This window comes from Nomascus leucogenys, chromosome 22a (genome assembly GCF_006542625.1).
Source record: "Nomascus leucogenys isolate Asia chromosome 22a, Asia_NLE_v1, whole genome shotgun sequence".
NCBI lineage: Eukaryota > Metazoa > Chordata > Mammalia > Primates > Hylobatidae > Nomascus > Nomascus leucogenys.
The window spans coordinates 11121678-11146554 of NC_044402.1; the positions used below are offsets into that span (position 1 = coordinate 11121678).

General features: G+C 49.8%; 1 pseudogene; it reads left to right on the forward strand.

Annotated features, from left to right (window-relative positions):
- The first annotated feature begins 6709 nt into the window (after positions 1 to 6709).
- LOC100595803 lies at positions 6710 to 18766 on the forward strand (annotated as a pseudogene).
- Positions 18767 to 24877: the final 6111 nt, after the last annotated feature.

The window sequence follows — 24877 nt, forward strand, 5'->3', positions numbered from 1 at the left end:
CCTTAGCCTCCCAAAGTGCTGGGATTACAGGCATGAGCCACCACGCCCATCCTGTTGTTGGAGGTTTATGCCACGCTTAGAGAAAGGAGTTCTGCATCCTGAGATTATATACAAAATGTTGTGCTTTCTTTTGAAGTTTTTAGAGATTTTTTTGTATCTAAATATTTGCCCCATTTGGAATTTATTTTAGCATATAGTATGAGGTGTGATTCCCGTTTTTTCCTGGCGACCACCCAGCTCCTCTAAGAGCACCCATGAGTGCTCCATCTTTCCCTGCAGCTGATGTGAAATCCACCATCGCTACATCTACATCCCCATGTGCATTTGTGAACCAGGGTTACCAGCGATGAAAACGCAAACACAAGACAGGAAGCAGTCCATAAATGAAGAGGCTTAATGTTACGAAGAGGCCGGGCATGGTGCTCACGCCTGTTAATCCCAACACTTGGGGAAGCAGAGGGAGGTGGATCGCTTGAGCTCAGGAGTTCAAGACTAGCTTGGGCAACAAAGCCAGACACTGTATCTACACAAAATAAAAATTAGCCAGCTGTGGTGGTGCATACCTGTGGTTGCAGCTACTCCAGAGGCCAAGGTGGGAAGATCAGTTGAGTGCAGGAGGTTGAGGCTGCAGTGAGCCATGATCGTCCCACTGCACTCCAGCCTGGGTGACAGAGCGAGACCTTGTCTCAAAAACAAAGTGAAACAAAACAAAAATAAAGTTATCATGAAGAAAAATACGTTTACAAAGTGACTTAGCATGCAATGGCAGTTATAATGTCATGTGTTCTGCATATTAAATGGCTTTTAATGCCCACACATAAGAACAAGCATGCGCACATCCAGTAAGAATAAGCGTGATGAGTCAGAGACTGTCTTGTGGTAGTTTCGTGAGAGAGAAGGCACCAGCTGAGTCAGCAATGCCATAGCCTCCTTAATCAGGGGACGCACAGCTTAGCGTGGGAGTAACCAAGAATATCTAGTAATTGGTGGCCCTGGGATCCTAAAAAAATACACTGAGGATATTGTCCAAGGCTGACATCATAACTTAGATGAGGCCTGCCCTGTTTCCTGAACTCTTTTGCCATCAATAGCAGCTAAAATCTGAAGGCCCCTGAGCTGGGGGTCTCGACGTTCCGTTGGTGCCAAGCCTGGGACAGACAGTGGACATCAGGGGATGGATAAGGCAGCCTCCCTGCCCCGCAAAAAGTGTCCAGAGTAGATCAGGGACAGGCAGACCCAGTATAGGGAGCTATCCAAAGGGGGCCAGCCCAGGCCATGCTTTGAGCAACTGGGGCAGGAGGTGAAGGGAACTTTCAGCCATTCCAAGGGTGCCCACTCCACTGGATAATCCTGAGGGATGCGGACGGCAGAGGCCAGAGAAAGGCGGATGTGCAGAATCCAAGCACAGATGCAGAGGGGAGATGTGGCCTGCATGTCAAAGGAGGCATTGCTCTTATCCCAGTGAGGTATTCACCCGTGCTGTGGGGGAAAGTGGCTGGACACTAACACCGGGACTCTGGCCGGCGGGATTCCCGCTGTATCCTGTACGTGCACGTGTGTGCGTGTTGCATCCCCTGCATACAGTCACCCTGCCGACCTCATCTGAACACACCCTGGAGCGGCAATCACCGCGCTTCCTTCCAGCTCAAGCAGCCATGTATTCTCTTGTCCGGGGACGGCGGCCGAGCAGCGCAGGAGGAAGTCCCGGCGCTGCCATTGGATGTGGTCCGGCCTCCTTTGCTCTTAGCTGTGTGGGTCTGGGCAAGTTACGTTGCCTCCCCAACTATTTTCTCCTCCTCAGTATGGAGATAACAGTATGTACTTCTGCAGGGTCATTGTGGGACCAGAAGTGACAACCGTCAAATGCCTGGCAGGGGCTGAAGAGTTAATATTAGTGGTATTAATGATGCCAGACAGCTATGATTGTCTAATCGGTGTTCCACACATGGAGGTGTTTGCGTCGGCCCTCAGTTGACCGCTCCCCGAGGAGAAGGTCTGCCGCTTCCCTCGGCAGGGGAGAGAAGGGCAGCAGGACGTGGCCCTGCCCTCTGCAGCGCTGCCGCCTCTGGGAGGGCATCACACTCTCGCCTCTCCTCTTCCATTCGCCTCCTCCCTCCATTTCCCCTCATTTGTCTCATGAGCTTCCTGCAGGTGAAGGATGGCGAAAGACATTTCTGCAGCCCCCCGAGCCTAGGCTGAGAAGCCTCCCTTAGGTGACAGCTTCATCTGTTGGAAATAAAATGCATTTGCTGTGTGGCACGGGGCAGGCACACTGGTCCCCAGTCGGTGGACTCAGTTTTGGGATCCGATGGTCTCAGAGGTCCCTTCCAACGATGATTCTGCAGCTGTTCCGTGGAAGACGATGCCCCGCGCGCACTCCTGACATCCACGTGGCTTTTGTCTTAAAGCTTTTTTAGTGCCTTCCTCCGACCCCAAGCATAAAAGTGACCGGAAGAGCCACTCGCAAAGCTCGCTCTTGTATATCGCAGGGGGAGCTAGTTATTCTGAACAACGTTTCACAGCGGGAGAGGCAGGTGGGGCGGCGGGGTGCAGATGGGAGACCTGGGGACTGGCTGCTTCTCTGCGTGATCCCTGCTGGAGAGGAAATCCCAGGGTTTCTGGGAGAAGACAGAGGACCCAGGGTGGCTGTGTCGCCTCAGGCTGGCCGAAGGCCCTCTCTGAACTCGCTGTAAAGGTGAGGGACTGGCTTCCAGGTGCTGCCCGGCTGGGAAATTCTATGGGAATGGGGCGGCACAGCAGAGAATCACCCTCTGTGTCTGATAAGGCCCCCCACCCACTCTCATTCCATCTTTCTTCCTGGCTGACAAATGAGGTCAGGGAAGCTCAGGGAGCGTAGGTAATTTCAGATGTTTTAGGATGGAAGGCGTGTCTGTGGAAAATCTTTTTTTTTTTTGAGACGGAGTCTCGCTCTGTCGCCCAGGCTGGAGTGCAATGGCGCAATCTCGGCTCACTGCAAGCTCCGCCTCCCGGGTTCACGCCATTCGCCTGCCTCAGGCTCTCTGAGTAGCTGGGACTACAGGCGCCCGCCACCACGCCCGGCTAATTTTTTGTATTTTTAGTAGAGACGGGGTTTCACTGTGGTCTCGATCTCCTGACCTCGTGATCCGCCCGCCTCGGCCTCCCAAAGTGCTGAGATTACAAGCGTGAGCCACCGCGCCCGGCCGGAAAATCTTCTAATCCGCGGCCAGAGCCTTCTCCTGCCTGGTCTTTGCAGGAAGCCTGGTTGGAGGCCTGGTTTGTCTCCGCGGCCCCTCTCGCAGCCCCAGGCCTGCCTAGAGGCCCGGGCAGTGGACGCTGCTCTGGCGCCACCTCGTGTCGGGTGAGGGGACGGCGCTTCCCTGGATCCAGCGCTGAGGCCCCGGCCAGCCCCTGCCAGCCGCGCCCAGGCTCGGTCCACCCCTCGTGGCTCTTTCTGCTTTGTGTTTGCTGAAGCCAACAACTAAACACTTTCCCCGTCTTCGGATGTGTGTTTCTTTATTGCCTCAGAAGGGCCTCTTCCCCTGCTTAATTTCCTGGGCGTTCGTATCTTAGGTTCTTTGCCTCGTCGCATTGAAACTCCACGCTGAAGGGGAAGAGCCCCGGACAAGCCCGAGGTGAGCCTTCCTTGCTGTTTTCTCGTCTGCAAAACAGAAAAATAAAATCGGAGATTATGTAGAGCCTTTAAGCATAATGACTAGGCAGGGATTTTAATGATGTGGCATTTAAAATATTGGCAAAGCTAAGATTTCATTGGCTATGATGAAAATTATATTAGTTTTTATTGTTGTCATTAAAATTTAATATATTTATTAATTATATAACATGATATACTATATACTATATAACAGTTATTACTGAGATGTATTCACTGTAGGAAATCCTCCAAAAAGCAAGAATTCCCAGCGTCTTCATTCCTAACAGCCCCAGCGTAGAAACAATCCAAATGTCCATTAACAGTGGAATGGATGAATTAATAATGGTACATCCTTCTAATATAATAGCAGGCCGGGCAAGGTGGCTTGCATCTGTAATCCCAACACTTTGGAAGGTTGAGGCAGGCAGATCACCTGAGGTCAGGAGTTTGAGACCAGCTTGGACAACATGGTGAAACCCCATCTCTACTCAAAATACAAAAATTAGCCAAGTGTGGTGGTGGGCACCTGTAATCCCAGCTACTTGGGAGGCCGAGGCAGGAGAATCGCTTGAACCCCAGAAGTGGAGGTTGCAGTGAGCTGAAATGGCGCCACTGCACTCCAGCCTGGGCGACAGAGCAAGAGTCCATCTCAAAAAAAAAAAGTAGAAATTATAAATAAAATAAAATAGCAGACAGCAACAAAAAGCACAACCACAGACATAGGCAACAGCTGGAAGGAACCTCACAGCTATTATGTTGAGTGGAAGAAGCAAGATACCAATGATTTCCTTACAAAATTATAAAACAAGCAACACTACCTTATGTTGATTGATGGTAGAACAGCACTGGTCCTGGGCCAGGGGTGGGGTGGGAACCTGTGGAGGTGTTAAAATACTTCTGATCTGGATCTAGCTAGTGGCTAAAAACTCGGGGAGTTGTAGGTTTAAGACTGTACACTTTACAGATTTTGGGGATGTTATACGTCAACAGAAAGTGAAAACAAAGTAGCAAAGAAAATAAAAGGAGGGCAGGTGTGATGGCTCACACCTGTAATCCCAGCACTTTGGGAGGCTGAGGCGGGCGGATCATGAGGTCAGGAGTTTGAGACCAGCCTGGCCAACATGGTGAAACCCTGTCTCTACTAAAAGTACAAAAATTAGCCGGGTGTGGTGGTGCAAGCCTGTAATCCCAGCTACTTGGGAGGCTGAGGCAGTAGAATTACTGGGACCCAGAAGGTGGAGGTTGCAGTGAGCTGAGATCCCGCCATTGCACTCCAGCCTGGGTGACAGAGCGAGACTCCTCAAAAAAAAAAGAAAAAGGAAATATGCCCACATGTTAATAAAAGAGGTTACTTCTGAGGGATTCTATTCATGGAGAATTTTCCCATCTTTTTATTTATTACTGTGCTTTAAAGATTTAAAATCAGAAAAATCACCCTTAAAAGAGATTATCTCAACACTTGTGGTAAGGCAGCACAAATAACACACATATATATGCTTTGCAAAGTGCAAAATGTTTTAAGAACTGTCAGGTTTTAAAAAAAGAGGGGGAAGGTGGCAGGTGCAGTGGTTTACATCTGTAATCCCAGCACTTTGGGAGGCTGAGGCGAGAGGATTGCTTGAGCCCAGGAGTTCAAGAACAGCCTGCACAACATAGTGAGACTCTCTTTATATATTTTAAAAAAAAAAGAATTGTCAGGTTCAATGTGTGCTTTAGGGAAATTTTTGTGAGTATGGGTGGGGGATGGATACTTGGTAAATCCAGATAAGAGTCCACTGGGCCCCAAAGGGCATCTTCCACTTTCCCAGTGGGGTGTGATGCCCATCTGATTACAAGCTTAGAGGGTTCTCCCCAGTGGGGAGAAAACAGGACATTCATGGCTACTTGATCCCAGCCCCCTTTTCTTTTTTTAAGATGGAGTCTTGCTCTGTCGCCCAGGCTGGAGTGCAGTGGTGCAATCTTGGCTCACTGCAACCTCTACCTCCTGGGTTCAAGCGATTCTTGTGCCTTAGCTTCCCGAGTAGCTGGAACTACAGGCGCTCACCACTACGCCCAGCTAATTTTTTATTTTTAGTAGAGACGAGGTTTCACCATGTTGGCCAGGGTGGTCTTGAGGTCCTGACCTCAAGTGATCCACCCGCCTCAGCCTCCCAAAGTGCTGGGATTATAGGCGTGAACCACTGCCCCCGGCCACCAGCCCTCTTCTCCTGTTCCCTTGCCGTGTGACCTTGAGGAAGTCACTTTCCGCGCTCCCCATCTGTCAGATGTTCCTCTCGGAGCTCCCGAGGCTGCAGCCTCCCTTTCAGCTGCAGTGCTGGTGATGACCCCTGGGGGAAGATCAAGGTTGGCTCCCTCCTAACCTGTCCCAGCCATTCTGGGGTTCCAGGCCAAAAGGGTGGGCCTGTGGGTAGGCTCTTGCTTGAGGGTCCCAGGACCGCTGGCATAAGGGTCGCCTCAGTTATGGCAGGGGAGGTGAGGTGGCTTAGGGCGGGGGCTCTGAGTCAGACAGAGCTGGGTGTGGGCCTCGGCTCACCAGTGACAGCCACATGACCTAGGGAAACCCCTCTCCTGCCTGGGCATCAATCTCCTCATCTGTAAAGTGGTGATGACCGCCCCATCTTGCAGGGCAGCATGACAATGGAGCGAGCATCCACCAGTGGGGGTCCAGCCCCTGTGGACACTCTGCAGCAGAGGAGACCCCCTCCCTCCCTGGGCTGCTCAGGTTCCCCTCAGCCTGGCTGAGTCCCAGAAATCCCAGCCAGTGGCTCTGCTTCCATCTGTCCCCCAGTACTCAGTAGGTGCTCAGTAAGTGCTTGCTGAATGTGCCCAGAATAAAAAGCCAGAAGAACGAGCAGAGCTACCGCTGCTCCTTTGTGTGGACCAAGAGGAGGGAGGAAGAGGAGCCCCAGGCACAGAGCAGCCACACATCCTGCAAAGTGCTCTTGGCTTCCCTCGGACCCCTTCACGAGCCAGGCAAAGGGATCAAACAGCAGCTCCCCAGGGCTCCGCAGGCGGAGGCCCCAGAGCTCAGCCCCTTTCTCAGGCTTGAGGAGGCAGAGGCGTGAGGCATCTCCCATGGACTCACGTCTGTCTGCAACCTGCAGTGATGCCCAAGGCCTGGCCTTGTCCCAGGGCCCCGCCTTGTCCCAGGGCCCCAGAAAGAGCCCGCCGCCGGCTGCCATAGCCCTGGAGGCGCTGCTGTCCCAGCGGAGGATGAGGACAGGCCTCCCAGGTGCCCAGGTCTCTCAGTGCATCATCTCCCTGAGTCCTCACAACCCTGGGAGGAGTCTTAGCACCATCATTTTACAGCAGCAGAAACAGAAGCACAGAGAGGTGAAGCAACCAGCCTAAGTCACACAGCTCAGGTTCCAACCATGTAACTCCAGAGCTGATGCTTTCACCTGCCTTGCTTTGCTGGAGAAACTCCTCTGGTAGAAGTTAGCTTCAATGGGCACAGACCGTGCTCTCTGAAACCCACTGGTTTCTCTGAAATCCTCAAATCTCTGGACCCACTGGGAATGTGGGGGAATCCAGCTGGTCCCCCTTCTAGGCCTGGATATCACCTCCCTTGCTAGGGGTGCAGTATGGCTTTCATGGGTCCTCTCTCCATAAAACATTCACATTTATCTTTTACAGTGTTGTTGGTATGAAGACAAATATACCCAGGCTACATCATAGTCATCATTTTCTTCTGATTTTAAAAGAAATTGAAGACATTTTGAGGGCGCTCTAAAAGTAGTGTAGGCTCTCGGCATGGGGTCTGCGGTGCCTAGTGGAGAAGTCGGCCTAGCATCAGGCACCCAGCTTGGGATGAATCCATGTGGACCCCTCTGTGTGCAGGCTCGGTGCTTGCGTGCTCTGCACAGTTATTCAGGTGTTTCAGGCAGGTGCATCAGCCCCACCTCGTGGCTGAACAAGCAGGCTCTGAACAGCGGAGGGCCTGCCTGGGCCATGCATCTGGCGGCATCTGCTGGTCTCCCGCCCTGTGCTCTCTTCAGACCTGCCGCCCTGTAGTGTCAGCTGCTTGCACTTTCACCTGACAAAAGCCTGCTGGGGATGAGGCTTAGATATGAGGAACAAGAAGCAAGCACTCCATTCTCGGGGGTCTGGGTGCCCAGAGCTGGGAGAGAGGCCTGGGGGTTGGAGTAGTCAGGCAGGCTTCCTGGAGGAGGCAGGTCTTGCTAGAGTGGGCAACCAGCCACCAGAGGAGGGCAGCAGGATCAATGAACACCTCCCCAGCTAATGACGGTGGGAAGACGCTCCCTGGGGTTGCTTTCACCTTTCTGGAAATTAGGAACCACGTTATGGAGAAATGCTCTCAACTCTGAACTTGTCCCCAAAGCAAGTCAGTGGGGGGGCTGCTAATTCAGGTAGTGAGTTCCCTGTCATGGGACATTGACTCATCAGGGGTCCTGTAGACCAAAGATTCCCAACCTTGGCTGCATGTTAGAATCACCTGAAAGGTTTTCTAAACCCAGATGCTCAGGCCCCACCCTAAACCAATTAGATCAAAATGTAGGAGATGGGACCCAGGTCCCCCTCAAAGTTTTTTTTTTTTTTTTTTCTGAGACAGGGTCTCACTCTGTCACCCAGGCCAGAGTGCAGTGGCATGATCACGGCTCACTGCAAACCCCACCCCATGGGCTCCAGCGATCCACCCACCTCAGCTTCCCAAGTAGCTGGGACTACAGGTGCACATCAGCACACTCCTCTAACTTTTGTATTTTTAGTAGAGACAAGGTTTCACCATATTGCCCAGGCTGGTCTCAAATTCCTGAGACCAGGAATTCCAAGTGATCAATCCACCTCGGCCACCCAAAGTGCTGAGATTACAGGCATAAGCCACTGTGCCCAGCCCTCAGCATTTTTTTTTTTTTTTTTTTTTTTTTTGAGATGGAGTTTTGCTCTTGTTGCCCAGGCTGGAGTGCAATGGCGCGATCTCGGCTCACTGCAACCTCCGCCTCCCAGGTTCAAGTGATTTTCCTGCTTCAGCCTCCCAAGTAGCTGGGATTACAGGCATGTGCCACCACACCTGGCTAATTTTGTATTTTTAGTAGAGATGGGGTTTCACCACGTTGGCCAGGCTGGTCTCGAACTTCTGACCTCAGGTGATCTGCCTGCCTTGGCCTCCCAAAGTGCTGGGATTACAGGCATGAGCCACCGCACCCAGCAAATTTTCTGATATTTAAAAAAATAACCTTTTCTTTTAAATTGCTCATAGGAGGCAAGGATACTTCAGAAGCTTTTCCGTGCTCAGGGCCTCTTACAAGTCATAATGTGACGCCAGCACACACAGGTGCTAGTGCGAGCATGCCCACGCATGCAATGAATGCACATGATGTATAGTCAATCAGCGTGGGCTCTCATGTGTGCCAATCTCTGTGTGCATTTACATGGAGCGTGCACATGTGTGCACGTGTGTGTAAATATGGTACAGGCAGAGGCAAGGGCTCTTGTGTATTGCTGTGTGTGCCAGGACATGCACAAGGGTGCTGATAGAATTTGTGTGGGTGCATGAGCGTGTGGGTACGTGCTTTCCTGCCTATAAAAAAGAAATCTTTTGTCACTTACCATCTCTTAATTGCAACTGTAAAAGGCAGGAACTAAATTACTTAGAATGAAATACACAATTCTAAAGCTAAGTGTGTGTTCCTTAACTCTTCATGGCTTAGGTTTGGGTGCCTCTTCGTTTGTCTCCAGCCTTATTAATGCATTGGTCCAAACACTGAGAACAATGAGCTCATACATAATTGTCAATAAAGCAAACTGTGGAAAGTGGGAATCAGCCATCTCACCATGCCAGAGAGCAGCCTTCCAGACTACTGGGACTGGGAAGATTTGAGACTTCTGGTCGGCTAAAAAAGAATGAACATAACTAAGTGAGAGAGAGGGAGGAGGTTATTCCAGGAGGGCCGGGCACACAGGTGACTCTCCAGCCAGGAGGATCGCTGCCATCTCACTGTGAGAGCTGAGCTGTCCTTCTTCAACACTGACCTTTAAACTAGCTCCCTCTGCAGGGGGTCCCCCCTTCCCCTCGCCTCCTGGTGACAGCGCTCCTCTAGCCTCATTTTAGGAGGCACTCAGATGTCTCCTCCTTCAAACAGCTTGTTGAATGCCTAAGTCTCAGTACTCCCCATTCCTGGTGTTTCCCTAAATTGTAGCATTTTTCATGCTAACATTGGAATTTTCTTTTTAATCATTACTTGTCTGTCTCTATAGACAGAAAACTCTTCGTAACAGGGCAAATCTTTCAGCTCCCTAACTCTTCAGCGCGGCAGTGTCGTCTCTATGCTTGCTTGTGGAATGAGAGCGCAGCTGTGTGCATACTTCCGTGGGAAGCCTTTGAGGGGGCTTCAAGCTCGTTGCCCCATTCCAGGGCCCAGGCCCCAGGCAAACAGGCCCGTGCTGGCCCTTTAGCAAACTTGCTGGAATTCTCAAACCTTGGGAAACACTTGGCCCCACCACTGCGGTCTTCAGCAGGCCAGGGGAGCTCTGGCTAACCGGCCATCCTCAGAATTTGGGGGAACTCCTTTGTGGGCAGGCATTTGGGGCAGGTGTGCGGGCCACCAGAGCAATCCAGGCTGGTTCCCCCTGAGCCAGGCCTTCTTCCCCACCCCACCCTGCTTTCACCAGCCCCATCAGCATCCAGGCCCCTCTGAGGCTCTGTGTGGCCTGGCTTGTGTATCAGACAGGGTCCTAACAGAAACCAAGATGCAAGATTTGCGCAGGGGCTGGGGAAACCCCAAGAAGGAGGTCAGCACCCAGGGGCTCGCAATAGTGAGGAGCAGTTACAAGTAACACGAAGGGGTGAAGGGAGGGAGAAGTTACCAGAATACAGAGAGCCACATGTGAGGGGCTGCAGCCAGCCCCCGAGGCTCCCACAGAGAGGGAGAAGTCACCCAATCTAGTTGTCTTCCCTTGACTTGCCCTGCCGGGCTCCCCACCGGCCAAACCCAATGGGAAGCTGGGGACCAGCACACACGGAGCAGAGAGGGCACCGGGCAGGGACAACAACTCTTCATGGGCTCATGGGAAATACTGAAGTCAACGCTAAGCATTGCCTCCCCTGGTGCTGGTCAAAGAAGAGGCCTGCAGACATGGAGTCCCAGTGCAGAGGGTCCAGAGGTGGGGTGGGGTGTGGCCTCCTGCATAGAAAACTGCACACTGCCCAGGACCTACTCATTTGCACATGGGACTTCTGGGAGGGTAGGTGGGATCACCTCGGCCCGTGTCACACCTCAGAGTAGGGATGGGAGAGGTTGTGTAGGCCGAGCCCCCTCCATCCTCCCTGAAAGGAGAGCCAAGTGGCCGGGGCTCTGGGACACCAGTAGACAGCTGTGGCAGGTGCACCTCTCCCGACATCAGAGCCCAGCCTGTTTTGAGTTCCCCAAATGGCACTGGTGACTAGAGCCTGCAGGAGGGTAACAGTCAGAGGCACACAGGTGGTCGCAGGAGTGCGGTGCAGGCATTCTCCCTTCCTCCTGCACAGCACTGATGGGGTCTCTTTGTGCCTCCTGCTGGTGACTCTGCCTCCTGCAGCCAGATTTGGGTGAGGGGAGAGGGGGATGCCCCCTCCATGGCATACCCCAGGGGGTCCCGACTGCCAGCTATGGAGAGGGCCTTGGGACCCACAGGCCCATCCTGTGCACCCGGCCAAAAGAGATGTGCCACATTCTAAGCCACCTGGTTGGCAAGCAGCTCAGAGGGACCAGGTGCCCTTACCCTAACCTGGCTGAACCAGATCACACCCCACAAGACTTCTTGCATCTTGACTCTCTCGGCCCCACCCTGTTCCCCAGCCAGAATGTGGGCAGAAGGCTGGAGCAGGTGCCAACTATGATTTCAAGGTGCCTGGATGCTGGAAGTTTCCAGTGTTTGTGTTTAGCCATTGTCTCAGAAGGCCCCCATTAAAATAAAGCTTCCCCTATGTCCAGGCTCAGCAAACTTTCTGAAAAGGGCCAGATAGTAGCTTTTTAGACTCTGCAGGCCAGATGGACAGAATCTGTGACAACGACTTAATTCCGCCACTGCAGTGCAAAAGCAGCCCCAGGCAGCCTGTAAAGGAATGGCATATGGCTGAGCTCCAGCAGAACTTTATCTACACAAACACATGTTGGGCTGGATGTGGCCCCCAGACCCAATTTGTCCACCCCTGGCCTAGGTCGCGAGCATCTCTCCTTTTCCTTCCTAGTATCTCCAGTTCTGCTTCTTTTGGGCAAACGAGTCTCCCCCTAGGGAACTACCCTTCCCCTCTTTTTAAGTATACGGAGTCCATGGACTTCACTTGCCTGCCTGGCCCCAGTTAATCAGCGTGTTCTGCTCTCCTCCACACCCCTGTGCTGGTAATTGGTTTAGCAATGGACACCTGACCCAATGGGTGCCAGTGAGAGTTGGGGCCTTTGTTCAGTGCTTGGCAGAAGGAGGCAATCTTTCTTGCCCTGAGGCTGTAAGATGTGGAACTCATGCAGCCATTTGACTTCTTGAGAGGGAACCCTGGAACCGCCAGTGAGTGGCCACTGTGTGGCGCCAGAGGTGCAAGGCAGAGAGAAGAATGGACGATGCCTTCTATCTGATGACGTCATTTGAGCCTCTGGATCAAGCCTCACCTGAAGCCTGTGATCTTTAGACTTTTCAGTTATGTGAGCCAATAAATTCCCCTTATAGTTTAAGCTATTTGACCTGGGTTTTCTATCATTCATGGCCTTGCCTCTTAACTGATATATCATCCTTACGCTCTCTTGGGGCTGGTGCAGACCCGCCCTGCTGTATGATGATGGCGAGGGGCTCTGTAGGTTTGAGATACTTTCCAATTGCTTCCTCAATGGTGTCTCCAGACTCCGAGCCTCCAACACACTCTGCTTTCCTGGGCAGCCTACACATGGGCCCCTCCTGAGTCCCTGGGCCCTAAGCCAAAACTCTGGTTTTTGCCTCCAACCAGGATTGAGCTTTGCCATGAGTGTTGGGAAGCCTGGATCCTCCAGCCTGTGAGCTCTAAATTCTGCAGCGGAAACATCTGGGCCCTCCGCTGGCCCCAGGGTGCACACCACTAAGTCTGCCATAAGTCACGACAGCATGTGGAGGGTTTTATTGCAGTTATGAATTATGGATATGGCCTGGGCTGTGCACTTCTCATTATTTTTTTCCTGCTGCAATTAAGCCACAAATCATACTTAAGAAATGGAAGGTTGACCGAATTAGTCAGGATTCGTTCATAATAGGCTGACCCTGGAAAAGTCATCCAGGAGAGGTCAGATGTTTGCCAGGTCCCAAGAGCACAAACTGGGAGACAAACAGTGTCTCCTCGCCCAGGTTTCCAGGTTAATGGACTTTGTGCATCTGAGAGGTTCCCGCTGTGTAGCCGCACAATTAACCCACTCGATACCTTTATTCAGCCTCAGCCAGAAAGCAGAGAGACCCTAAGGAGACTGGATGAGGACTGAGGCTAACTTGGTCCTGCTTCCTGGACCGACAGCTGTCAGGCTGAGGATCAGCTTTTTGATTTTGTGAGTGAGTAGATCTGAGGAATGAATGGGACCAGTCCCAAGAGCTGAGACTCTGGGATAAAAGGGTTTCTACCCTGCTGGAGTGAGTAGGTCTTTCCCATTTTTAAATTAACTTTTTATTAAAGTGTAATATATACGTAGAAAAAGTGCACATCTGATGACTTTTCAGTCTGTGTAACTGGCAATCAGATCGACGCGAGAGCTTGCTGCTAGGGAGAAGAGGGAGACAGGCTTTCAGCCTTGAGGGGCTCACATGGGGTCAAAGGATGCATAAATAGTGCTAACCCAAATGAAGCCAGGGTGTGGAGGCACAAGCACGCTGCCCTACAGGCGGGACACACCCACGCCATCATCTCCTGCTGACTATCGGGACCTAGCTCTTGCATCCTGGGACCTGGCTGAACTTCCTGGCCCCCTGGCAGTTGTGTAGATCAGGTGACCTGATCTGGCCAATCAGTGTGAGTGGGTATAACCTGGGTCACTTCTTGGGGAAAGACTTAATGACTGGTCTGAGACTCTCCAAAGCTCTCTCTCCCTCTGCAATGGTAATCAGCAATGGTTGAAAAGGAGGCCACGGATGGGGGAAAATGTGGAGCAGAGCCCTTGGCTGACCTCAGGGGACAGATGAATGAGCACTGTTTTCTTTTAAACCTCTGGGATTTTAGGGTTGATTGTTAGCGTGACAGAACCACTCATATTTCTACTGACACACATCCTAGTTCTGCTAACCCTCGGGAATATGTTTTCTGATAACTGTGATATTAGCTGGTACCCAAGGCTGGTCTTTGGGCGCAATAACTCATTGCATTTAGCAATTGCTGAAATCAATAAGACAAGTGGCAGCTGGTATCTTTATCTTCCAGCCACCGTAGTAAACATGCTGACGATCTACAATGCATCATCTCTGAGCCTGCTCCTCCCCATTCCCATGACCTAGCCAGTGATGCTGTCTCTTAAATCTGTTTCCTCTTCTCAATTCTTCATCCCCATAGCCACTGCCTGGGGTGAGGCCTTGCTGAGGACTAACCTAGATGTTGCAGTGGCCAAGGTGGCCTCTGCCTCCAGCCTTGCCCTGACACCTGCCCTTAGTCCCTTCCCCACATCACATTTTCCTAAAACACAAATCTGACCATGGCTACCCCACTCACTTCCCTCCTTAAGATCCTCTTATGACTCTCTGGGCTTACCACAGGGCTTTTCAAGTGAGGCCGCGCCCCCCCGTGGTAACACAGACTGACTCTGAGGCCAGTCTGTATTTAATCTGAGCTCCACCACTTGTCACCTGTGTGTCATTGAGAAAGTTACTCACCCTCTCTGTCTCTGCTCCTTCATTTATAAAAGTGAGGCTAATACTAATAACAATGGATAATAATAACACCTACCTCATAGGTCATGGTGAATATTAAATGCGTCAGTTAGTTAAGGCACTTAAACAGTGTGTTCCAGCAATAGATATTGCTGCAACTATAAAATACCCCAAAACATAGTGATTTAAAACAATGACAATTATTTTATTATTGTCCTTCACATTTCTGGGGATTGATGGGGCTCATCTGGGCAGTTTTCATTTGTTCTCTCATGGGTTTAGTCAGAAGGTGGCTGGGGCTAGACTCATTCCTGAGCTTCCTTGCTTATCTGCCTGACAGATGATGTTGACTGTGTACTGGGTTCTTAGCCAAGTGTCCAGATCGTAACACCCATATTTGACCCAGACTCACTCAGCTGCCGCACCCACGCTTGGCCAAGTCTTCCTTCCAGCATGGTGGCTGGGCTCTAAGACTGAGAGTCCCGAGAGAACCAGACAGAAGTTGCATCCACTTTTATGACCTAGCTTTGGAAGTCACGCAGCGTCAGTTTCACGGTAGCCACGGATTCACAGCCCTCTTGGTGCAGGGGCTGTCAAGGTCACGTTGAAACAAGAGCCTGTGTGATGGAAGATGCTATTGTGGCCACCTTGGATAATACAACCTGTGGCACAGTGCCTGACAAGTGACAAGTGCTCAATGAACGGTAGGGGTATTACTGTTGTTTTTTTAGAAATGCAATCTGCATTTGAAAGCTCAGCAGTGTGTGAAAGAGTTAAAAACAGAACAGCTGGGTGTAGGAAGGGGGTGCAGAAGCCCCCACTTCAGCCTTCAGGAAGCTCCATGAAATTGTCAGGTCTCTGCAGCACCCAACGGATAGCCACTGGGCTCCAGGGTCTAGTCCAGACTCCTAGGGCTGCATACGGATGCTGGCACTTGGCTCCTGTCTGCGTCTCTAGTTCTAGCTCTTGTTATATCCCCACTATACCAATCAGAATTCTTGGTTACAAGCAATAAAACCCACTCTTGCGAGTTTAGAGAGAAAAGGAGATCACTAAAGGGTGTTAGCAGCTCTCAGACCCTTCAGAAGAGCCAGGGGTGCAGGCTTGGAGTCTCCTGGGTAGGAGCAGTGGCCACATTCCAGCCCAGTGGAGGGCCTGGTGCCTCTGCTGCTAAATAGGACAGGAGGCTTGTGTGGGCGATGGTGGACATGGCGGGTTACCCCTGGGATTGCAGTCACCCTTGTAGGAGGGAGCCTGCAGGGCTAATCCATGAGCCGCCTCTGTCATCACACCACTGGCTTCCAAAATGAAGCCTCCCTCGGCTGAATCTGATTGGTGGACTCAAGGTCATATGGCTGTACCTTAGGTGGAAGGGAAGCCGGGAAAGAGCTGCTGGCTTCTACCTTGGCTGGGGTTCCTAAGAGGGGAAACCTGAAATATGGGAAGTGTGTGCTAAGGCTCTGGGAAGTTAGGGAGCCACACACAAATGTCCTCCATTCCCACATTGGTCCCTTTCTGGTCCCATGAAAGTTCTAACATCTCTTCGCTGGCCTGGCTCCCTCTCGTGTCTCCTTCTTGGCCTTGTTTCCTGGTAATCTCAGGTCTTTTTCCCTCCTCAAAGCTCTGCCTGCTTCCTTCTCCTGCCTCTCCTGTGTTTGCGTCCCACCATCCCTATACAGACCTCCATCCCAGCATCCACAAAAGCCACCTGCTCTTATGTATTTTCATATCTGTCCTTCCCCCAGACTGAGCCTCTAGGGCAGGCTACATCTTTTCCCTCTCTGAGTTCAGCATGCACAGCCAGGAGCTGGCGCACAGTAGGTGCTCTGTGCATGTGGGTGGAGGAATGAATGGTGAAGTCCACATCACAAGGTCTTGTGCTCCCACCTCAAAGCCAGGGACCTGGAAGCGCTTACTAGATGTGAAATCTGAGGCTTCTAAGTGAGCCCACATTTATGATGCTGATGTTCTTTTCAAACTCCACAGAAAACAGTATCCCAGGAGCTCTTTCCACCTAGGATAGTACTTGGGGCTCAAACCAAAAGGAAATACCCTGAACGGAAATGGGAGCTGCTCCCTGGCTCAATAATGGTCTCTCGATTGAGGGGTGACACTGCTTTTCTGGCTAAACACATTTTCCTCCCGAAGGGTCAGGGAGTAGCTAAGAGGCTCAGGCTCATCTGGTTTCCTCTCGATTCCTTCTGACGTCTCAAGGAGAAGGGCCATGCTGTTGGCAGGAACTAGGAGTGAATCTGGCACTCCATGAGTGATTACAAGTGAGACCATAGATATTTGCGTAATGAACCGAGAGTGCTTTCCACGAAGCTGTCAGGCAGTTTCTCCAGTCAACATAGTCTTCACATTTAATGGCAGATGACAGTGTTTATATAAAAGAAAGGAGAACAAGGAAGGCATATGGACGCCCCCTCCCTGCAATCTGTCTCCCTTTCATTCCTTAGCTTCCATCTCCTTCAGCCTTCACTGCTGGGCACTGGGGTGGGCCAGGCCAGGCCTGAATTTGGGTTGATGCAGCAGATGTTCATGCTCTCCAGAGGCCAGTGATGCCTGCAAGCAAGAGACAGGGTCAGAGGACAAAGGTTGGCCTTAAAGGTGGGGAAGAGGTGGGGTATGTGTGTGTATACAGATGCAGTTATTACTTGTCCTGTAATTACTCCAGTGATGCCTGTCTACACCCTCATCTCAAAAAGTACCCCCTAGGCTAGGCACAGTGGCTGATGCCTGTAATCCCAGCACTTTGGGAGGCCAAGGCGGGCAGATTACCTGAGGTCAGGAGTTCGAGACTAGCCTGGCCAACATGGTGAAACCCCATCTCTACGAAAAAATACAAAAATTACCCAGGTGTGGTGGCAGGCCCCTGTAATCCCAGCTACTCAGGAGGCCGAGGCAGGGAGAATTGCTTGATCTTGGGAGGTGGAGGTTGCAGTGAGCCGAGATTGCACCACTGCCCCTCCAGCCTGGGCGACAGAGCAAGACTCCATCTCAATAAAAGTACCCCCGTATACAAGAACACCTAGAATTAAAAAAAAGCAATAGATGCCTTTCAGTATCCCTGCCCCACATTCCTCAGTCCTTTCCACAAACCACCGTTGACATTTTAGTGGTTATTTTACAAGACTTCCTTCCACGCCTTTATGCTCTTCTATGAACAGGGCTACAGGTTTTCACAGGTGGGACTCGAGGATTCCATCCTAAAGCGTCTGGATTTGCCCTCCCCTTGTCTCTGTTACCCCAGTGATGCTCTACTTTTTTCCCCATCCCTGAGCGCTGTCTCCAGCAGGTCCCATGGCTTAGCTTTTTCTAGTCACTCTTGGATAATAAAAAGTCCTCTGCCTACTAATAGTTAATTTATATGTATATGGTGGTATGGTGAAGCGGTTTCTCTGGATGGATACAGGAATAAGAATGTGAACGAGAGATCGTGGCTGCCTAACTGTCTGCAAGCCTTCGTGGGGAGTGTTCACTAGAGACAGGCTTTGCATTTTGAAAAAAATGGAAGATCCAGCAAAGTTACAAGAAATTGCCATGGAAGGAAAAGAAGGCTCCAATGTCACAGGAATCTCAATTCGCAAGTCAATGCCCAGATCATTTGAAACTATTTAACTGAAGAGGAGAGATTCAGGAAGCAGCTCTGAAAAGCTGACCAGCCTTTGCCTGAAGAAGAGTGTAGCATGATCAGGTTTGCTTGAAGGTCAGTGTCGCTGTGACCAGCCTCAGCCAGAAGAACAATGCAGAACAACAGTGAACTCCTTTACCATCCCAAAGAAAAGTTCAAACATCAAATCAGAGAGCCACAGAATAGGAACAGGTACAAGCTAAGTGTGCTAAGAAACAGGAATGTGAGAGGAGAAAACAGGAGGGAGAAGAAGCTCAAAGCCCCTACAAAAAGAAAAAGATGGGAGTGCTCAAAGTATGGAGCCCAGGGCTGAGTGTAGCGGCCCATGCCTGTAGTGACAGCATGTTGGGAGGCCGAGGAGGGCAGATCACTTGAGGCTGGGAGTCTGAGACCAGCCTTGTCAACATGGCAAAACCCCATCTCTACTAAAAAAAAAAAAATTATAATACAAAAATTACCCGGGTGTGGTGGCGCACGCCTGTAGTTCCAGCTACTTGGGAGGCTGAGGCACGAGAATCACTTGAACCTGGGAGGCGGAGGTTGCAGTGAGCCGAGATGGCGCCACCGAACTCCAGCCTGGGTGAAGGAAAAAAAAAATAGAGAAAAAAAAATGAAACAAACAGACTAAAAAGGGCCAACCAAATTTGAATTTACAAATGGAGTATCTTCTTCAAAAAATAGAAGAATAAAGTTAAATTAGACATTGTTCTTACAGGTGAAAATATCTGCTGTCTCTTGGATTTTTTTGTGTATGTAACAGGTGCTTCCCAACAAAGAGCTAAATTTGTCAGCATAGCTGCGTTGCTAACTCTACTAAACAGAAAGTGTGCAAATATTTTTGTTCTGGTAAAAAAATAAACTTTTTCTTTCCTTTTTTAAATTTTATGTTTTCCATTTTTAATTAAAATTTGTTTTTCTTTTCCTTTTATTTTGTTTTTTAGAGATGGAGTTTTGCCATATTGCCCAGGCTGGTCTCGAACTCCTGGACTCAAGCAATTCTCTTGCCTTGGCCCTCCCAAAGTTCTGGGATTACAGGCATGAACCACTATGCTTAGCCAAAAAGAAAATTTTCTATATATGTTTCAAAAAATATTATGTGCAGAGTATGTATGAAAGCAGATTGCTGTTGGGGGTTAAAAACAAGTAAATGTTGAGATTCAACACCATGTTGTTATTTAAAGGAAATTTTGCTTACTTTAAAAGACAAAACAGGTGAGTTTTTTTTTGTTTTAAACTTTCAACAACCAACTTTGAGATTCTATACATATTTCCTACATAAGCTAAATGTTGTTGGGATGGCTCATAAATAAAAGAGGATATGAATGAACTTAAAAAATCCTTTGTTTAGTCCAGTGTCATAACGAAAACATTGAATTCCAGCCAAATATAAACTTTTCTTTCACTCCTCCGGTGGGGGTGGGCTGGTGGCTGCTTCTGTCTTTACCCCCAGCGCCTCCCCTCTGCTCACCAGGCATCCTTCCTGCTGCTCTAGGGTGTGAAAAGCTCTGCCTGAGAGCACTCGAGGTCTGGGCTTGGCGATGTTCACGTGCACCCTTCTTGCAGGTTTCTTAGCAATCCCCTCACCTGAAACCTCCAGGACTCACCTGTACCCTCTGCCTTCGGGCTCTGTCAGCCTGTGGTCCTGGGACATTCCATCCCTCCAGGTGCCTCTGTGCAAAGTCCCTTTCCAAGATCCCCCAAGCCAGCTCCTCTGGTGGAAGCTAAGTTGGTGGGGGCACAGCATTATGCTTCCGACCACTCTCTGTGGAAGGACAGCTCAAGCCCGGTCCAGCCCTTCTTCCTCCCGGACACCTCTGCTCTCTGACACTTCAGGCTGGCAGCTGCCCTCTTGCCTTCAGGTTCCCCCAGGCATGAGGCTGACACCCACCAGCCTCTGCGTGCACGGACACCCAGGGACATAGCTCTCCCAGGGTTACCAAGGCCCTCTCCCAGGGCTTGAGGTAAGGAGGGAGGATAGTTCCTTCTCAGGGGCAGGGAATACCTTAGTCCAACAGCTGTCCCCAAGAGGTCCCCTCTCTCTTTGTCTCTTCTATTCAGTTAGATAGAATAGGCTGAGGGTCGCCAAACGCGTTTTCTTGCACCATCTTTACAAATCCTGTATCAGTAGTCCAGCATCTCATCTCGGATTATGGGGAGATTTGGGGGCCTACGGTTTTACTATTGACCCCTGGGGGGCTTCAGTGGACACTTGACACAGTCCCGTTTTAATCTCCTGAGCATGGAAGTTAGGAGATATGTGGCTTGTCCTATGCACCCTCTGGGTACAGCACAGCAAGCACCCCCACCACACCTGCCCTTAGCAAATCGAGCTCACTCATCTCGCTTGATGCTCCCGATCAATGCGCGGGGCATATGGGGACAGTTCACTGGTCCTCATTTTACAGATGAGGATACTGAGGCTAGGAGAGTCAAGGAATTTACTCACACACAATGGCTTGACTTGGACTCTGTTCCTCTGACTCCACATGCCTGTTAATGAACATTCATACAGGGCTCATTAGTGCCCCTTTTTTTTTTGAGACAGGATCTCACTCATGTCACCCAGGCTGGAGTGCATTGGTGCAATCTTGGCTCACTGAGTTTCAACTTCCTGGGCTCAGGTGATCCTTCTGTCTCAGCCTCCAGAATAGCTGGGACTGCAGGTGCGTGTCACCACGCCTGGCTAATTTTTTGTATTTTTAGTAGAGACAGGGTTTCCTTATGTTGCCCAGGCTGATCTTGAACTCTTGGGCTCAAGCCATCCACCTGCCTCAGCCTCCCAAAGTGCTAGGATTACAGCAGTGAGCCACCATGCCAGCCAATGCCATTTGATGCCTTCTGTTTCCCAGGAGTTTCCATTGGGTTTAGGACAAGACTCTTGGCAGGAATTATCATTGGTACCAGCAGTGTCTTATCTGAGCTCTGTTAGCTGAGGCTCCTCTAAATCCTTGCTCTTTTGGAGTGGCACAAAGATATCAATAATTTAATTTATGCTAAATTGCAGAGACGTTAATGAACATGCATTTCAGTAGAGGAATTCAATAGGACATTGCTTAACCGAAAGGCACTTGGAGGCACCGAGCGGCTGCAGATGAACAAAACCCAGTCTTTGTCTTGGAGGAGGACTCTGTGTGACTGATCCTCCCTGAATCCCCTGAAGCAGGGAACCTGGTCCCAGGTTTACAGGTGAAGAGACTTGGGTCGAAAGGGGGTCAGTACTGAGTGCCTTTGATCTGAATTAAGTGCTGAAGTCCAGCAACAATTCAGGTGCAGGGCTGGGAGGTGGACCCACTTCTTTCTGCCTGTCCACCCCGGGAGCTCAGAGCCCAGTGCTGAGTGCTGGGGCTGCTCACCCGACATCAGACTGTCCCGCCCCAATTCACATTGCACCCTGAAGACAGCAAAGAAGAGAGACGGGAGAAATGGGTGTCCTGTTGGCAGGGGTGGCCCAGCCCTAGCTGGGGGGGCGAGAAAAAAAATGTCATGGTCAGTGGTCTCTCACCAGGGAAAGAGCCCAGACCCCTCTCCTGGCCTCTGTGTGAAGACAGACTGAACTGAAGAGGGTTTTGCTAGGGGCTGGGGCCTTGTTCCTTGTGTGACAGTGGCCACCACCAGGTGGCCACAGGGCTTATTGTACAGCTTTGTATCTAGCCATAGGACATACACATGCACGCATCCTCCAGGCCTCTCTGTGGCTGGCTCTGACCAATTGCCTTCTTTCCCTCTCCCCTTTCTTAAAAAAAGAAAAACAAAACAAAAACAAAAAGAAAACCTTGCATTGCTCTTTAAATGCAGATTCCCCAAAACTTGAGGCTCAGAATGTTTACAAAACTGACATATCTGATGAACTAAGGCTTTAGGAAACAAATCTTTCTGACAGTGACAGGCTCTGGGCATTAAAAGAGCCTCTTTGGCTGGGCGTGGTGGCTCACGCCTGTAATCCTAGCACTTTGGGAGGCCGAGGTGGGTGGACCACCTGAGGTCAGGAATTCAAGACCAGCTTGGCCAACATGGTGAAATCCCGTCTCTATTAAAAATACAAAAATTAGCCGCAAATAGTGGTGAACGCCTGTAATTTCAGCTACTTGGGAGGCTGAGGCGCGAGAATCGCTTGAACCTGGAAAGTGAAGGTTGCGGTGAACCAAGATCAAGCCACTGCACTGCACTGCAGCCTGGGGGACAGACTGAGACTCTGTCTCAAAAATATAAATAAATAAATAAACAAACAAACAAACAAACAAACAAATAGGCTATTTAAGGTAATCCTGCCTGGGCAGGGCCTTGCCTCCAAAAGCTCCCAATCTCCTTGGGCATCAGATTGTCCTTATGAGAGTGTGAGTCCTGAAGCTGGAGGTCACACCAGTCCAGCTCCAGGCCCCAGAGAGCAATGTCCATGAGGGGGGCCAGGCACGTCCCCCCTCGCTCTCTCCACTGGACCTTCATAGCACTGGCACTACTGTATGTGCTGGCCCTGCCTGGCCACATTTTCCCCAGGTATCTCCAGAGCACCCTCTAGGTCTTAGAGAAATGTCACCTTCTCCAACCACCTCCACCATCCCTCTCCCCTCATTCCCTGTCCCTCCCCCGCCTCCCTGCTATGGTTTCTTCGTGACAGTCATCTCCATCTGATGCACTGTCTTGTCCTTCCCCTTCATGGTTTTCTTTGCTGCTTGTCACGCCCTACTAGGAGGCAAACACCCTAGAGGCAGAGGTATTTGGTTGCTTTGCTCACTGCGGTATCCCCAGCTCCCAGGAAATTCCTGTTTTGCAGTAGGAGCTCAATAAAGACCAAAAAGTGAAGAAATATACGCCATTCCAAGCCCCATAGATTTTCAGCTTTCTTGTGTCACCAGCCTCAGTGGCCGCAGAATTCCATCTTCTCCCACGTGTCTCCTATCTGATGTCCCAGGTGTAGGCTCTCGAAGAGGAGCGCCTCCTCCCTGTTTGAGACAGGCTCTTTCTTTAAAACTGTAGACTTTAAAACGTTCTGTGTTACTTTCCCTTTAATTTTTTTTTTTTTTTTTTTTTGAGATGGAATTTCGCTCTTGTTGCCCAGGCTGGGTGCAATGGTGCGATCTCCGACTCACTGCAAACTCTGCCTCCAAGGTTCAAGTGATTCTCCTGCCTCAGCCTCCTGAATAGCTGGGATTAAAGGCGTGCACCACCATGCCTGGCTAACTTTTGTATATTTAATATAAACGGGGTTTCGCCACGTTGGCCAGGCTGGTCTTGAACTCCTGACCTCAGGTGATCCGCCTGCCTCGACCTTCCAAAGTGCTGGTATTACAGACATGAGCTACCGTGCCTGGCCCCTTTAATTTCTTTTTAAGGCTGATTTAAGGTCAGACTTTCAGAAGTTGATGGTTTAGTTGTTTGTTTTCCTCTATTTATTTTGCTTTTCCAGGATTGGTGACTACAAGAACGCTGACATCCTCCTCTGTTTTTTTTTTCTCTGAAATTACTGAATTTTGCATCACTAGATTTGAACTCACTTCTGAATTCCTGGCTATTATTTCCCCACCTGCATGCGCGGACTGCAACATCGAGGCGGGATTCCCACATAGAGTCCGGATGAAGGTGGAGCTGTGTCAGCCTGTTCCTTTCCCTGCTCCCTGCCTGGGGGTTTCCCCGGCTGTAACTCTATGGAGCCCAGGGCTCAGAGTTAGAGAAACAGTATCATACACTTGTTCCCAAGATAAATTCCAGTTGAATTAGAAACCTAAAATCTAAAAACAAGTAAAAGAAAAATGTAGAAATCTCTAAGGAAATATGTGATTATTTACCTGATCTCAGAGTGGGAAGACCTGTCATATACATTTATTTGCGTAGTTAATATGTGGTAAGCAATCCAACAGGCACCTGTGCATGTCACTGAGAAGCACATTTCTCATCATCTCCAACCCCCAACACAAACTCTGCACCACCTCCCCAACCTCTTACCCCAGGGTCATTGTTTTAACAATTGTTGTCAGCTTTTGTGTATCCTTTTAAAGGCATTATATGTGTTTTTAAAAAAATACAGAATCATATTGCATACATTGTTTCATGCCTTACCTTTTTGCCACTACTATCTATTATTTTTTGTCATGTGTGCAGATCTGTGTCTTTCTTTCTAAAATACAGTTTAATGTATTTTAATAGCAAACCTGCAGGAAAAGCACAGACGCCAGACAACATTTAAAACACATACTTGCAATGTAGGACAACTCAGTTAAAAACGTATAGTGAATAGATAGAATCACTATATGATAAAAATGCTACAGACACCACTTAGTGGTCATCAGTAAGAAATTTACCTGTTTTACAAAATGTGAATGCTCGCATTGTCCAGGAAACTTTGACATGTTTGTTTATAGTCGTTCCTAAGTTGAACTGCTGAAACTTATTCACTGAAGCATTCAGACTTGTGTTAATGCTTTACTTCTCTGCATTTATATTAAATATTCACAAGAAATAAAAATAGAAAAACTGCCAATTCTTGATTTCTGACCCCCGTTTTTTTCACGATTGCAAGTAATCATATACTTAGGTACATTTAACCCCATGGGAAAAATATTGAATGTTCAGAACTACCAAGAAAAGGAAGAAGTTTTTTTATTATTATACTTTCAGTTCTAGGGTGTATGTGCACAACATGCAGGTTTGATACATAGGTATACACATGCCATGTTGGTTTGCTGCACCCATCAACCTATCATTTACATTAGGTATTTCTCCTAATGCTATCCCTCCCCCAGTCCCCTACCCCCTGACAGGCCCCAGTGTGTGATGTTCCCCGCCCTGTGTCCAAGTGATCTCAT